The sequence below is a fragment of the Lineus longissimus genome, chromosome 3, assembly GCF_910592395.1.
Source record: "Lineus longissimus chromosome 3, tnLinLong1.2, whole genome shotgun sequence".
Lineage (NCBI taxonomy): Eukaryota > Metazoa > Nemertea > Pilidiophora > Heteronemertea > Lineidae > Lineus > Lineus longissimus.
In genome coordinates this window covers 1,156,761-1,174,982 of record NC_088310.1, presented here as the reverse complement: position 1 = coordinate 1,174,982, position 18,222 = coordinate 1,156,761, and positions in this window count along the sequence as shown.

Below are 18,222 nucleotides of genomic sequence, written 5' to 3'. Positions count from 1 at the left end.
TGACTGGAGCAGGAGGTGTAACCTGGCCTAGATCCCTGCTCCCAGAATGAGAGCTGTGGTTTCTCCCTATGTTTCTTGATAGAACCTCTTGTGAAAAGTTGAATACCGGTGTGCAAGGGATAGCAGTCCTAGGGCTGATAGTCCGTGTAACAATAGCCCGCATTGCTAAATGTTTTGGTTAGGGTGAGCGGTACAATAGATCATGCTGCTTAATTGATCAAATACAATGCTACCGGACTATGACTCCAGGGGGACTATATCCGCTGTCACACCGGCTTGAAAAAATTAACTTTGATAAAATACTATGATGGGCTTCCATGATAACATAAGCCGAGCTGCACCACTCCATCGAATGATACGCACCACTTGAGAATGACGGGGCACACTCAGCAGCGGGTGCCGCAACAAAACTTGTGACTGGTGACTGGACCGACCGTCTCTCGGGGAGAATACCTGATGATGTGACATAAGTCTTGACAATAGTTTTACGACAAACATGGCAAGAGTCAAATGGTCACGCTAGAGTGAGCAATGCAATGAAAATGATGACAAAAGTTGGGAGGTTAGTCAGGCATGAAAGGCTTCAATCTGTATAATGGTACCAGCTAGCGTATCTCTTTAGTGCTAGTATTCTGTTTGATGCTTGGCGTCATTAAGGCCAAACGAAATTAGGGGTTAGCTTCTGATCATGTAACTTCTTGTTTTCTACTTAAGTATAAGATCATTAACCAGACCTTCTTGTTGGAAACTGTCAACGGACGGCATGATGAACTGCACGGTAATAAATTCATCGAGGGTTGATTTCGGTCGGCTCGACCTCAAATGGAATTCTCTTTAACACATTTTCTGAATTCAAATCAAGATAGAACAAACAAAAGGATTTTTTTCTCAAGTCAATGAACCCATTCAACATGAAAACAACTTGATGACAGCGTCTTTCAGATTAGAAATTTAAGTGAACTGCTGACTTCAAGAAGACAAGAATTTAATTTGAACTGCCTATGCTAATGAATTAACTGACAAGGAGCACCAACCGGCAACAATCCCAATCGAAAACTAGAAAGAAGTTGTAAATAATTGATATCCAATGGACAAGCATGTCTCAAATTTGTCAATGAAAGGGATGCTTTTATTGCCGGGATCCATATGGGCAGCCGACATCTTCTTTGTCAAGTAATATAATATCATTTTTATGGAGTTGAAAAGTTACCAACCATGAAAGCTTAAAGTAAATTAATCACGTTGCGAGGGCTAATTGTTTGGTCGCCTATTCCCCGGCGGGTAATCTGTCATTCGCTTTCTCATCCGCTGTTTGAGGTGTGTAGACTCTCTTGCAAATATCAGCGGATTGGAAATTAGGCAGGGTATACTGGGAAAATGATATAACCACCATTTACAGCAAGATAATCAAGAACCATATGAGGAAACGCTGAAATATATAATGATGCCAATGTCAGACAATGATGTGAATATGAGTGCAGTAGCTGACAATGGAATCCAAGGGTATGCACAGTTTCATATATGAAACAAACACAAAAATATATATATGAGACAAGCTGGCAGGCAGCTTTATAATTCATGAGTTTAATACATTTTAATAAGTGGTGAAAAGTATCTAAATGTCCTTGAGCAAGCTGTAAACCAAGCATTACACCTGCTTCGATTAAAGAGGAAAGTGAAAGGGCATGGAGTTATTCATATACAACATGCATAGACTGCAGTCATGACAGTAGACTATGTATAAGTCCACCTCATAGCACAATCAAATAATGAATGAGATAGATGTTCTTCAAAGTTTCAGTGAGCTCACACATAGAACGGGATAAAATCGCCAGCCACCATTGCAAAAAGGGCCAATACAGTGGAACCTCCCTTAACGGACACCTCTCTACTAAGGACAACCTCTCTATTAAGGACACTAGTTTTGGTCCCAAAGGGGTGGTTTCCATTCAATTTGACCTCTCTAATCAGGACACCTCTCTATTAAGGACTGCACTTGTCAGTCCCGACGGTGTCCTCAATAGAGAGGTTCTACTGATGAGAGGTTCTACTATATGACATGCTCTCGAGTACAGAACTCCTAAGTGATGTACCTCCATGGGTGAAGCCAATATCTCTAGACAGTATTGACCAATTTGTTATGTAATGTATTACAAGAGGTGACCAGACCGACAGAGTTGAGATTATTGGAGTGACACTGCAACCTCAAGCCTAGTGTGCCATGATGCAATAGTGTGATTCTCCATCCAAACATCAGACCCAAACCTGTCAGAAAGACATGTAAGCAACGAAGATCCACCCCGGACCAGCCTACTTTGTGCTCCTATATGTAAATGCACAAATATATCAATTTATGTCTAATCATGCTCTCCTTGTGACCTAGAATAAAAGCACGTAGGATAGAATATTAAATGTTTCTCTCATTCTGATGAAATCATGAATTTCACATCAAAATCGCTCATGTTTGAATATGAAAATGTGTCGGCCTCTTTTATATGATGAGACAGAATACTTTATTATTATTTCTATGAATAAAGTTATGCCTCGAAGACAAAATGTATGGAATTGGTTTGTTAGCCGAGCTGCTGTTGAAGATGAATAAGTAATGCTACTGTACTATAGAGGGACAGAAATACACACTTTGTTAGAGAGAGATGGGAATAGTATCTGCCACCCAACGATTGGTCTTCCTGGCCCTAAAATTCTACCCATGTTGCTGGCAAAGAAGTTGTCTAACTCTTCCAAACCTTTCGATTACCTTCCTCCATCCCTCCCCCCCCCCCCATAACTTGTTAACATACTTCAAGCACAATACTGACTTTCTTCTCAATTCTGACCTGCCTAACTCCATCATCACTACGTGTTTCCTTTCAACTAAAACCTGTGCCCCCCCCCCTCCCCGTCGACATCACCACCATTCACCATGCACACCTCCTAAGTATATACCCTAGCCATTAGTATTCACCCGGAGATGATCTCATCTATAATTCATCACCATTATCTTGTCATATATTGCAATCGATGATTAAAGGCGCATCTCTTCATGGCCGAGTCACTTCACAAAAGTCAGCCGCCAATGAATATATCATGAGCTATTCCGAAGTCATAACCTGCGTAGGTTGCCTTTATCAACAGGTGATCATGTCATTCCAGAATGCAGTAAAGAATTAATCAACAATTCTAGGACATCGCAGCATGTTTGGGGTTGATATTCTAAAATCCATGGAGATGACGAAGGGGGAGGGGCATCACCCCTAGCTATGGAACTGCATTGGGACAAATTCAATTTCCACTGTAACTAAAGGGTTAAACAGAACAAAGAACTGCTAAACCGCTCCTTCTAACATAGTGCATCGCACCTTTAAGCACAGAGAGACCTTTTTATGTCTTGTCATCAATATCTGAAAATCTCAAGCTTTCAATACAATGCAATCAATGCGAACATCACTGTTTGATATAAACGATATTAGAGATATTTCTAGAAGGATCCGACAAAGAAATAAAGAACAAAGAATGGTATATGTGGCGCTCTCAAAAGACATAACAAACAATTAGGGTAAACACTTTCTGAAAGATACGTAAAGAGACTGATGTATTTATAAGTCTGGGTAATCAAAGATATTTTCATTGTATTTCTCGTAAGGGTGTATTGCACACAGTTTCAAATGGCTTCTATAAATTTAGTACAAGTTTGATTCAACCAAACAGCACTGCATATCTTTGAGGTGATTACAAGTTTGATTCAACCAAACAGCACTGCATATCTTTGAGGTGATTACAAGTTTGATTCAACCAAACAGCACTGCATATCTTTGAGGTGATTACAAGTTTGATTCTACCAAACAGCACTGCATATCTTTGAGGTGATTACAAGTTTGATTCAACCAAACAGCACTGCATATCTTTGAGGTGATTACAAGTTTGATTCTAAACCAAACAGCACTGCATATCTTTGAGGTGATTACAAGTTTGATTCAACCAAACAGCACTGCATATCTTTGAGGTGATTACAAGTTTGATTCTACCAAACAGCACTGCATATCTTTGAGGTGATTACAAATTTGATTCAACCAAACAGCACTGCATATCTTTGAGGTGATTACAAGTTTGATTCAACCAAACAGCACTGCATATCTTTGAGGTGATTACAAGTTTGATTCAACCAAACAGCACTGCATATCTTTGAGGTGATTACAAGTTTGATTCTACCAAACAGCACTGCATATCTTTGAGGTGATTACAAGTTTGATTCAACCAAACAGCACTGCATATCTTTGAGGTGATTACAAGTTTGATTCTAAACCAAACAGCACTGCATATCTTTGAGGTGATTACAAATTTGATTCAACCAAACAGCACTGCATATCTTTGAGGTGATTACAAGTTTGATTCAACCAAACAGCACTGCATATCTTTGAGGTGATTACAAGTTTGATTCAACCAAACAGCACTGCATATCTTTGAGGTGATTACAAGTTTGATTCAACCAAACAGCACTGCATATCTTTGAGGTGATTACAAGTTTGATTCAACCAAACAGCACTGCATATCTTTGAGGTGATTACAAGTTTGATTCAACCAAACAGCACTGCATATCTTTGAGGTGATTACAAGTTTGATTCAACCAAACAGCACTGCATATCTTTGTGGTGATTACAAGCTTGAGAAGTGAGTGATAAGCCCAATCTATCAAAGATTAGATTTAACCATACTTGGCACCATCAACATCTCAACATACCTGGGTACTTCTGACGAGTTTTGTTGTACAGACAATAACCGCCTGAAGTTCTTGAGAAGAAAACACAGCAGCGAGTATCAGCATATCAAGTGATTACAAGCTTGAGAAGTGAGTGATATTCGCCATCAACATCTCATATCAAAGAATTACTTTCCACTTTGTGAGTTGTCACTATTTCCATATGAACGCACATTAAGGAGGCAAGGTGTAACTTAATGTCATAATTACCACAACTTTTCAATTTAAGATTCGAACGCTGCACATAACCTGGTGTCGATTGAGATGGCAGTTTCTATGAATATAATTAGTTTTAGAGGAAGATATGATTAGGTGGTAGATGGGAGGGAGACGATAGCTTCGGGCACACTGATCAGTATGAGCTATTTATACTGATAGCTCTCGGGAGCAATCATCAGGGACGATGTGGCCAATGACTGAATTCAAACGCAAATAGATGTGCTGGCTTGGCGATGAAGGACTTTCCGATGGGTATCTGGAGAACCATGTAAGAAAGATCTTTCTAGTACTTAAAACAAAAGGTAATTTGTTAATGTTGGATTCAGGTGTCCATCTTATATTCTGGCGGCCATCCTCTCCAAAAGAAGCATTCTTTACCATATTCAACATCCGCATACACAATACACAATCTAGCATGTTTCAATCATACACTACAGGACCCTTTTGCAGTCATCATAGGTATGGCACGCCTTAAATGGCTAAGCAAAGCAAGAATCTAAACCTTTTGACACAGATACAGATGAAATTCCCTCAAAGAAGACAGACAGAATGCTTCTATGGCAAGGCATATTACTTTACCAGAACAGCGGTTGATATCTGCATAGATATAAGTCTCTCCCTTGGCCATTAATTGTGAATCAGCTGAATACATCAGAACCACAAGATGTTTAATTCATAGAAAAGCATTAATTATAAGATCACTTTAATTGCACACAAGATATTTGAAAGCCACAAAACGTCGGATTCATTCCAAAGGTTATTTCTAAGTTCTGTTTCATTACGCTTTAATCTTGTCTTAAGCACCTTCTAATATTAAGAAATGACTCAAGATGAGATCCTCTTATTACTGTTAGAATCATGAATAAAACATGTATGGAAATCAAATAAGATGAAGGAGAAATGACAGTGACAACTTAATACTATGTCATAACTTCACCAGCTTCAAGACTAAATGGTGTAAAAGCTCCATGAGCAGGTTGACCATAACATTACACATCTCAAAACTTGGGGAAGCGATCTTGTGATGAAATGGTGTAATGACATCAAAACAATGTGACATATGCCTCAATTTTGGGGGGGAGTAGAAGATAATTGTCCTTCGGTTAGAGGACCAGACACTTCTTACCATTCTGTTTTCTTTATTGCTACGTTACAGGATTGAGAAAGACATGCATGATAGCTGTGTCGAAAGAAAGTATGCCGTGACAGAATGATCAGTTATCAGAATTCTAGTAAAGATTGGTGTGACTTTGGTACAGGAATACCTCTAATCAACATTCTGCTAGAAGACCACCTCTCAAGATCTTTTCTTCTCCTTTAAATGACTAATATTTGTCCGGCCCTTGTTCTTTAAGGGTTAAATCTCATGTCCACTTATTACACGGATCAACCTGCATGTCTTTTTATCCACTGGCAGTTGATTAGAAGATACATTTCTAAGATACCGTCCCAAGAATTATATCGAAGGCTTAAGAGGGATATAGCCTAATCTGTCTCCTATGAATTTGATAATTGAAGGACTTGGGCAAATCCACCCAAGGAGTTTAAAGTGATGTTTTAGGAGAAAAAAGAAATAAGTTTTGATGATATCTCATCATTGATGGTAATAATGGATAGGGTTTATTTAGTGAATCGGTGGTCTTTTTCATTTCTGTAATAGCGAGATTTAAGAAAATAGCGCTAAGGAAATACATCGATCGTGTGATAATGATGACGGGTGAAAAATAGTTATGGTCGATGGTGTTATTTTGATAATTGATCGACTAAGGGAAACCTGCTGAAGCAATATCTGTTAAGAATTGGTTTTCGTGTATACTTCAAGTAATTGGTTAACGAATATCAAGGAGATTAGTAACAATTTGTGGCTGGAGACAAGCCTTGAACTCAAGTAATTGAGTGATTAAAGAAAGAATATTATTTAGCTAAGTTATGCCGCTGTAAATTGGTAGATGATCGTATCAACAGTAATTGATGGATAAACGTATTTTCTTGTGGTTAGAAAATAAGCTGATTTCATCACTGTGTGATTATATGGTGTTTCATCAAAATATTTGATTCCTTTTTTATGAGGCATGATTATTGACGAAAGATACCATCCAGTAGCTGATTTAAGGTTTCTGCAATATGGATTGAATGGCACAGGATTGCATCTATACGCTGACCTGGTTTTCCCACCCCAATGGCGGACGCTGAAGAAGGAGAGTAGAGATAACGACAGGCCGGCACTAAACGAAATTGCAGAGATCTTGTGAAGATGATGCTTTAAGGTATACATCCAGAAGTGTATCAAACAGTACAACGTCTGCCCAGGGATGTTACTGTTCACTTTCTGAGGCAACAAAGACCTACCCTCTTTACTGGGCTGATCTAACTATCAACAGAGCCAGCCCAGCATTATCTTAAAACACTCTCCCTTTAAAGTCTACTGCTATTCTGATTGCATCTGTAAACTCTTCCTCGATATAATGTTGCTTACATCGAAAGTCATGTAACCAGTTGAAAAACTGACTTGAGGCTTTGACTTCCCAGTTGGTGAAAGATTCACATGACTTTTGGCTTCACTGTCAATGGTTTTTTTAAAGATTTCATCGACATGCTGACTTTATACACAATACAAGAACAAGTTGACATAAATCGGCAAACCAGACATCTCTTGAAAGACAATTGTTGGTGTACTTTTCTCATCCACTTACTGACAATTTCTCTTGCTGCGTATTAGGGTCAACGATAGAACAACCGATGTTATTATCTGACGATTAGTTATTTATTGCGAACACGCCATAATGATTCAGGATCTACCACAATTTGCTGTACCCTTGAGTTGCACTTGTAGATGCTGGTATGAAGATAATAACACCTAATTACCATTATTACAGTAAGAAATGGTGATTGCTGTATGTGTCTGCCATAGCTACAGTCGGAAGCGGCCATCTTGCGATTGAGCAATTACGCAGTTCTCATCATCTTCATCTGTAGTTTTCTCACGTTTGTACGGCTTGAACCTCTGGTTATGGGATAATGGTAATGTGCTACATCCTGTTATTTTGTCTTGACAGGAGCGTTCAAAGCTTGCGTTCTTCTTTAGTTAAGCCCTTATACTTGAAGCCAGCCGAAAAGGGACAAAATGTCTCTAACTACCGGGCCCAGGATCCACCATATTAGGCAGCTCAATCTTTGTGAGAGTGTGGCTGAAAGGGTGGTTGTCGTCCTGGGTGCCGACAAATGGTACCCAGGTTCGAGATCGACTGGACAATAAGCACCCTGGGTGCCATTACACTAGACAAACAACACACAGCTTCTTTTTGCCTGGCTTCGGATCTAAGGGACGACGTTTCCTGCAATCTCGTTTTATCTCGCGCCGTGGTACTTGCTGAGAGTGTGGGGAAGCGAGCTCACGATGAGACAGATTACCAAGATGTAGGCCTACATCTGTTACTATCATATGCTAGGCCTTATACAGGCACAGTGGATGTTCCAGTATTTGGACCGCCTCCAGAAATACAACATTAAAGACGCAAATGTTGGCGTGGCCTGGTTTATGCAAGTTATGTATTCAAATATTCCAAGACCCAATTGCTATCAGCAGTAATTGTGCCAGGTTGTCTCCCAACACAATCAAATGGCCATCGACTATGGTGAACTTTGCAAATGTCAACAAAATGATGTCGGCTATCTTTTATTATGGTGCTTAAGAATTGGGTTTTGCTTTCATCATTTTAATTCACCATGGGGTTATGTTATATCATGTTTGTTCAGCAATGATTATGGTTTTTACTAATGACGCATATTTTATGATCCACATTAGGTTAGAGGATATTGAGCCCTATCTTTTATTCATGAAGGAACGTAGAAGTTAGAACTGCACATAATTATCATCAGTTCTTTTGATGAAGATTCTCTGATTTTAACTCTTTCCCAAAATAAACTCCTTGATTTTTTGCAACAAGTAAATGACATCAATCGTCTCCTCACCATCAACCTATCCCACCCCATTTAGCATTAAACTTGTTTGAAGACATAAGATTTTCGATGTTTCTTTATCAATATATCTCCCCCAAGGCCCAAAGCAGGCTACAGATCCCACTGAAAACACTGGTCCAGTAATGCTCGAGTCACATCGGCATTCTTTCCCTATCTTGCCTTGTCTTTACTGGAGATTTTAAGGGTTCAATTCATCACCTTTACCAATATGCTTGTATATAGTCTATAGTATATAGTCCTCAAAATATCTAAAACTCTGGACCTCTCCAAATTTTCAAAACTTACAAAACCTAAGCATTGCACTTTAAAAATATTCTCAATGAACAGTGAAGTTTCCTAAAGTGATACAATATCAGCTATTTCACCATCTGCGATTTCCCAAGGTACAAACCTCTTGTAAAAGTTCTTTTTTGTATCAATAGAATCTGAATACCTCTTCAGCTTACCTTCTAATGAGAATTGGTGGCTTTCAGCTCATTGAATGTTTTTTAACCCTTTGACTTTAAAAATTTTTATTGATTGGAACAACCAACAGAAATTTCATAATCTGCCAAAACAGAATTCTTTTGCAAAGAAATCTGTGAATTGTAAAATAAGCTGGTGCAGATGTTTTGCGGTTTACAATAGACCAGTTGGGATTCCAACAAGATATTGGTGTGACCCACCCCCTACCATCGCATCAAATCAGAATCAATGTTTTTGCGACGGTGACAAGTTTTCCTGGCCTGAAATGACCAATAGAATGTTTCCACACATAGGAGGGGAGGGGACCCTGGCTCAAAGGTTCTATATCAGACTCTTATCAAGCACAAGCTCTCTAGTTTCTCCAACTGTGAAAAAAAGACAAATAGTCGACACCCAGCAGTTTCTATGACTGTGACAAGTTTGCGATTGTGCGCTTCCTGTACTGAAATGGCCAATAGAAGCCAGAGCAGCTGTTGATTAGACGAGAGCAGACAACAGACAATATGCCCCCATGTCGCCACGATGCGTCTAATCATCCATCTTCTCTCTGCCGCCAACACAAGCCACCTCGCACAATACAACGGCGAAATATTGAGAAGATATCTGATACGCCGAGTCTTTCATGGCTGCTTGATCAATACAATTGTAGAAAATAGTATGAGCAAAGTGAAAACCGTTTAGTGTCATGAGTTGTGCTTATACTTCTATTTGTCTGCTGTTTCTGCAACATATTTTCTGTTGTAAGCAAGTGCTGGTCAATAGAACGAGGTGGTCTATTGCGGCTGTAAAATATAGTCATTAGACTTGGCACCAACTTCACTCACTACTGACTACTCGCATTTCGACTCCCAAGTTTGGGACTCCGTGACCTTGCCGTCACAGACTGCCCGAACTTGTAACCAGGAACGAGTTATACTTTCTTAACTGTATCATTGAAAGACTTATTCCTCTGCCTTGATTGTAGCATTGAAAGCCTTAGTCATCTATGGCTTAGTTGTATCATTGAAAGCCTTAGTCCTATGGCTTAGTTGTATCATTGAAAGCCTTAGTCCTATGGCTTAGTTGTATCATTGAAAGCCTTAGTCCTATGGCTTAGTTGTAGCATTGAAAGCCTTAGTCCTATGGCTTAGTTGTAGCATTGAAAGCCTTAGTCCTATGGCTTAGTTGTAGCATTGAAAGCCTTAGTCCTATGGCTTAGTTGAAGCATTGAAAGCCTTAGTCCTATGGCTTAGTTGTAGCATTGAAAGCCTTAGTCCTATGGCTTAGTTGTAGCATTGAAAGCCTTAGTCCTATGGCTTAGTTGTAGCATTGAAAGCCTTAGTCCTATGGCTTAGTTGAAGCATTGAAAGCCTTAGTCCTATGGCTTAGTTGTATCATTGAAAGCCTTAGTCCTATGGCTTAGTTGTAGCATTGAAAGCCTTAGTCCTATGGCTTAGTTGTAGCATTGAAAGCCTTAGTCCTCTGGCTTAGTTGAAGCATTGAAAGTGTTCATCTTCTGCCTTCATTGCATCTTCACCCTCGATGTATTGACATTGCTCAGCTTCCAGACACCGAGAGGCTACGAAGGTAATACCGGTGGAAGTTCAGTATACCTTAATTGTTGCACTGAAAGAGTTAGTCTTTCTGGGTTGAACTCTTTGCAATCATGACGTAGTGGCGAATGTGTCCTCATTCTAGACGAGGAAGATAATTCCAGATGAGATGATCGGTGTAATTAATACTCCATTAGCTGTGATGAGGGCGATTTGATGACACTAAGAATATATATTATTATAAACTTGTAACGAGTCTGCTTATTACCCTTTGACTTCTTCTGTTGGCCTACATAGCGTGCCTGTGGTTGTCTTTTTGAGAGACCTTTGGTCTCCGAGAGACAACACCGATGTCGCCAGTGTGATGAAAACTCGAGGAAGAGATGAAAGCAAAGGCTTATTGATAGAGCAAGAAGACAAGAACAGGAAGGGAAAGAACTAGAATATGATCTAATCACTCTGTTCGATAAAAACAAATACTACAATATGACTGTTGTTCGCACAGCAATTATACTGACACTCAGAGATGATGAAAATCAACTTACAGACATTCAGAATCTTTTCAAATATGCAGGAAATTTTGAGAACTGAAGCAACATGTTGTATGACTTCATCTCTAACGAGTCAGAGAAATCACACAGAACATGCAGCAACAGATATTACGAATTCCCCGGACACCTCATGTCCTGCAATATTTACTGTCCTCCGAGAACCATAAATATATTTAACCACTTTCACTCCATTAGATTCTACTATTTCTGATTAATTTAACGTTCGTCCAATTAATTCAACTGCAGCCACCCTCAAGGGGCTGGTTAATCCAATCTCTATGAGAGGATATTACGAGAATATTACAGCCATTCATCAGCATTGGTCATGGTGACCTTCAAAAACGTTAAAGACTGGGATGGCCACTGACTGAGACTGGGATGGCCACTGACTGAGTTATATGAACCACACAAATGCAATATTCGTGGATACTTCCAAAGGAACACATGGAGATATTAACAGCAAGATACGGTATATCAAACACCTGCTAACATACTCTCCATAATCATTTCATATTTCTTTACAAAGTCTAAGCATTGTGTCAGCTGGATTTAAGTACCTGAATATTGAAATTATTCATCGACTCATACATATGCTTATCATCTTCAGCGGAAGTATGGCCTATGACCTGTATATGAACCGGCATTAGCATACTTGGCAGCAGTCAGCGATTGCGTTGACCAGAAAATCAATTTGAGGGAAAACTTGGGTGTGGGGTTTAGCTGGCCACTGGATAATACCCCTGCTCGCCACTATGTGTCGCCACATGTAGCAATTTAATTCAGCTGGCCTTCTCAAGAGTCATAAACCTCTTCCATGACGATGGTCTGACAAACCAAGCCTGTCATCCTGTACCTTGTTGACATTTTCAACAGGGCAAAAAAATCACTTTCATTTTTTTTCACTGAACACATCTGCCACTCTCTAAACTGCTAAACAGTGCTGAAGGTTATTCTGTACCAACTTAAATTCAAAAGTTTGATCATTTTCTCTGCAACACCTTTCAAAGCTTGCCATATAGTTATCAAAGCAAAAACTCGTATTTCAAAAATGCGTATAATGCAAGTCAAAGATACACATTTAAAAAAGTTATTTCATTCAATTTGATGAAAAGAACTGTTAGTTTCAGCTGGTGTCGGTATCTCTCCATCTGATAATTCTACCACAAAAGACACCAATAAACTAAAACTTGTCACATTCAAAGTTTTGTTGCTAAACCCGCATCCAAAGTGACATGTTTTGAAAACCGATTCTTGTCAAAGTTGCTGCCATTGAATACCACAACACTAAACTTGCATGTCTTCGTTGACAGGAGAATAGAAATACAACCGCAAATCTCGCCATCTTTTATGTTTTACAAAACTGTACGTGATTTTAGGCAATTTGTAAAAAAAATATTCCAATGAAAAGGAAGGCCACCTGTGACATAAGCAAGCTGTGACCAAATCTGAAGTTGCTGTTCAGAAAACAAAACGGATGTCATAACACTTTACCCAGTCCATTCAACCACAAACGGGGTTCAGATGGAACAATTGTAGTATGAACCCAAGTTGACCACTGATCATATGCTTGTGACTCAAAGAAGTCAACATTCAAAACATTTTCAATCCAGATGTTCTCCAAACAACAGTCTGTTTATCAATTTTACATATCGAATCACGTCTTCATGCATATTTCAGATGAGACCCGCTCTTGCTCAACTTGGTCAATAAATGTTGATTAAAACCATCCAGCCATATAAAAAATGTGGCCATCACTTTAATAGACAGTGTTGGAAAAGATAAGTTCACTGACAAAGCGTATTGTTGCCAGCACCACCCGAAAGCTGATGTCGGTGTTGTATTATAGCCATCCACCCTTGGTGATTTTAATCAATTTAAGTGCCCGGAGTCACTCGCATGAGACACTTGCCGCGATCGCTGAGGTGGAACAATTGTCATTTGACAAACTAAAATATAATTGGTTTACAAAGATAACTATCGCTGCAAACCTGCTATGATTTTAAGGACGAGCAACTCACTATATCTTGCAGCAAACTTGATAATGAAAACTTGGGTGTCTGTTGCATAATGAATAAGGAGCAAGGTGGTATAGATATCACCAGAAAAACGCCTCAGCCAGCCACTAATTTGTCGGGGAAACTAATATCCCATGCATCTGCAACTTCAATAAACTACTGTTATGTCCACAAAAAACTTTGCTTTTCTTGTGAAACATCTGGACAACACGACATTTTTTGAACTCTAGCACCACGATTGCGATTTTTTTGCATCTCCTCAAATATGTAAAGTTTCCTTGATAGAATGACATTTGGGCCAGAAAAAGCCACATTTCCCTCCTCAAGGGCTACATTTGGTTAAATTTTTTGAGTAAACAAAAAGTCTCCGAGAAGAAATTGACTGAACTGTGAGAGCCATTTAAGCCTAAAGCCCAACTTGATTCGTGTTGATTGAGAGATGTATGATCGTGATGAATACAGAAGGAGGCGAGACAACGCATAAACTGTGTCACACTAATCTAATTAAGATTTTATACAGAAATGAATAAATGGCCGTCAGCTGTAACCACTTCACGCAACAAGTCGGTAATTCCACGATAAACTTAATTGGCGAAGAAAACATCAATAAAAACACGCAAACTCTCATAAATCTGTTGAAAGAAACATAATGGCTCCTGGAAATGATACGTTCTAAATTTTTATTAACTTGGGATGATCAACAGTGCGGCAGATTTCTAATAATAATAACTGAGGAAACATGATTGAGCGGTGATAAATCTTTTCTGGTGATCAAGGAGTTTATTTTTCTCCCGCGATATTACGAGCGTAATTTTTCAAATAAAGTTTGTAATCTCGCCTGATTGCTTGACAATGGTCCCCAGGCACTGGAGGATGTGTTCTTATGATCATTCAAATATTTCACATCCGCTTATCCGACGGCAGATTAAACTACGTTTATTGGTACAGACTTGGGATGGCCAGAGTAAGAGGAATTGGAAGGGAGATCGGCCTTGGTTATGAAACTGAAATAGATACCCTATCTCTCTTCGAAGACGGACAGAATTAATTCATATTATTTTCTGCAAACCAATGTCATTTTCAAAGGAATACTCCATCCATTTTTCACCCAAGGCCCTCAGAGCCTAATCATCAATAGTATTCCTTCAAATTGCTTACTCCGAAGAGAATCCCCAGAGTCAAATTCTAACTATCAGCTCACAACTTGTGAAATTAACGGTACCACGAGACTTAAGAATGATGCCAACCTGAACGAAACTATTTGTCGTCAACGATCGCCTAGCATTCCTCAATGACCAAGTAGAGAAGCTCATTCATCTTAGTCGGCGAGAATGTGCTATACCGGAAACTCGTCGCCGAAGATAAGCGTAGCGCCCTCAATGGGGTACATTCATTACTCAAACAAAATCAACTTGAGAAAAGTGCGGAAATTCAATTTTAGAGATTTTACCGCAGACAAGATTCAAGCTGTGGCTCAGTGAAGTGTTTCCGACTTTATCTAATTGGAAATTAATGAGTACGGATCTCTCCGGATGTCTCTAAAGACATTGGCATGTGCTGGGTGGGACGTTTTTGACAAGATGGAAAATTGATGAGTTTTATCGCTATTTAGCTTATAATTTCATCCTTTATTAAGATGCAGCGAAGGAGTGAAGTTAATGCGATGAAGTGATATAAAGGCATACGTTTGGTAGAGGTGGTTCGCCCCATCTTAAAGTTATAAAGAGCGAATGGCCTTCTTGAGCACGCAGCACTGTAAAGGGTTAAACCAACTGCCATTCATATTTGCCCATAATGTTGGCTGAGACTGGACCAAAGTATCATTGAAGAGGGATGAAACAGGTCTCACCATTTAAGGGACAGGTAGGTAATATTGCCCCACGAAACCCTCTTGGAGACAAGTCGTTAGCCCAACCCCTGCTGCGATTACAAACAAAGCTTTGACCTTCAACAGTCAATGTCACCTTTGGTGTCTGACCTCCACTATTATATTCAGTATAATGAAACTTTGGACGCAATCAATAAGATTTCAAATTTCATATTCAAGTTAACATGGTATTGTGTAATGAAGGTCATGGCGACCAAAGAAGAAAATTAAATTATAATCACCGGTGTTTCTCGTGAATGGTTTAGGGTAGGATTTCAGGGTTCATTAAAATGGTCGTGGTTACCCTGCAATGATGGTGGTGACTTGACATAGTCAATTATAAAAGATACGGCGGATGAATGCCTTATAATGAGGTAACGACAGCCAGTCTTAAGGAATCTATTTAAAGGAAGTGAGGAATGGCACGAGGGTCATGCGTCAGCGTGTGCAATGGTGAGGGTCACATGTGAGGTCTGGTAACTGGTGGCACATGCTGTGTAGCTAGCTACTCGAGATTGGGGATCAAATCATTATAATTAGGCACTGAATCATCATTGTTTGTTTAGTGACTTTTCTACCAGATTTAAAGTTTGTTCTCTTTTCTTCGTCATAAGTGGGCTCATTGAGTGGAACAAAAGTCAGAACATTTCTGATTTCTGAAGTTGATATTTCTGATTGTTTATTGTTTATTGTTGAATGGGACAACATGGATATGAGCGACTGAACTGAGTCAACCAATTCAGAGGGTTTGAACGTTTCTCCGGTCTCATGCTCGATTGTGCTTCTAATGGGGAGGTATCCAGCACCCAGGGGAGGTGACACACATCAACATGCCTGTAGAAAACCAACAAGGAACCAACAGGAATCTTGGGGTTGACAACTTGGGATTAACTTAACTCATCTGCTCTGTTTCAAACCCATAAACGTACACATGTTATTGCTTTTCTCAGTACGTGTTGTAGGTGGCTGTATGTATGAACTGTTAAAATGGTCTTGAATCAAACAAGATATTGCAAAACAGTAGCTGTCTCTAAAATACTGTCCGAGGGATGAGCCATGTGCAACAACATACAGAAGCAAACGTGGTCTTTGAAAACCATATTATCGCACATTGTCTTATCTTTAATCAAGTGGTCACAGGTTGTGCATGGTATGTGTTTTAAGATAAAAAGACTAGTCTATTTTCATATATCCCGATCAAATACTACAACTTTCAAATCAAAATTCAATCGCTTTTTTCATGTTCAAGCACGCAAGGCTACAGTATGTTACATTCTTCTCTTTCAACCCAGCCACAATCTTGATCGATTATCAATCCAAGCTGTCGTCGTCTGCGAGGAACAGAGGATCAATTCACCGATTATGCTGCGGTTTCAACTAAAAAAACAAAGGGCTCACCACAGCGAACCAACAAACATGGCCACTGACGATGACGTATCAAATCCATATCATATCCAGACTCTAGAGTCGGCAGGTTGTATCTAGAACACACTTTTAAAGAAGACTTGCTTATTCATTTCGATATATCTCAATCAAATTATATCAGATTCGATCAAATTTCAATTACGTTAGGCGCTACCGTATGCAACATTCTTTTCTTTCAATTGCGCCACAATCTTGATAAACTGCAAGCTGGCGTCGACTCATAACAAGTCCCCAACAAGCATCAGCTAGAATCCATTCTCGCGTTGTATCGGCCAGCCCAGAAGTCATAGATTCTATATTTCTAACAGATTTCAATGATCACCAAGTCTGGTAGATTTTTATGGCAATCTCAATCACATTCTACAAGATTTTGATCAAATTCCAATTACTTTTGCAACATTTGGACCTCTGGGATGTAATATTCTTCTCTTTCAATCCAGCCACAATCTTAATGGATCGCCAGCTGACGTCTGCAGTAATGAGAAGATCAACAAAGGCCTTTGATTACAATGTCACTTCTCAATTGCTGCATGGTTTCAGCAAAGATCATCAAAATTCATTGGAGTAGCCTACGCATAAAGTCAATTTGCTGGATTTGAATCTTTGTGGTACTCTCATCCTCAAGCCGACCACTATATGTCGAACACTGGATGGCGATAGATCTTGTGGGTAGAACTGACTTTTCAAGAGAAACGTTCTGAATTGTGAATTTAAGCCATACTCCATTTTCAGTAACAGGTGGTCATTGGATGTACATCTCTGTGGCATATGTGTGGTCAAAATGACATTTCTTTGATTTTCCCCCAATGGTGTTTGTTGATAAGTTGATGGTTATCACTTACTGGCGCCACATCAGTTCACGGGAGAATTTCTCAGAAGTTTGATTATTCGTGCAAAATGTTATCTATATCTTCATATACTTAGATGCAAACATGTGCCTATTGGTTCACATCTGGTGATAAAATATTCACTGGACCTTTTCTGAACAACTTGACATTGGGACAGGTTAGGGCAAAGCGAAGATGTGAACAAAATATATAAGTTCAAAATCTGAAAAAGTTTCAAAGCCAAGATTTTTTCGGACTGATGATATTTCTTCATTTTGAGCAGAAAAAAAGAGAGAAAAATATTTGGACTCAGAAATTTTTTCATCCTTCAAGAATTTTTTCATAAGTTCAAAATTCTGAAAAATTTTCAAAGCCAAATTTTTTCGGACTGATGATATTTCTTCATTTTGAGCAGAAAAAAAACGAGTGAAAAAAACATTTGGACTTAGAAAGTTTTTCATCCTTCAGAGTAGAATTTTTTCATCATAGCGGTGTGGTTGGCGACCGGGGTTCCACTGTAATACATGTTCCATTGATCTTCTGCAGACCGTGGGTTGATCAACGTCATTCTGCCTTCAAAGGGT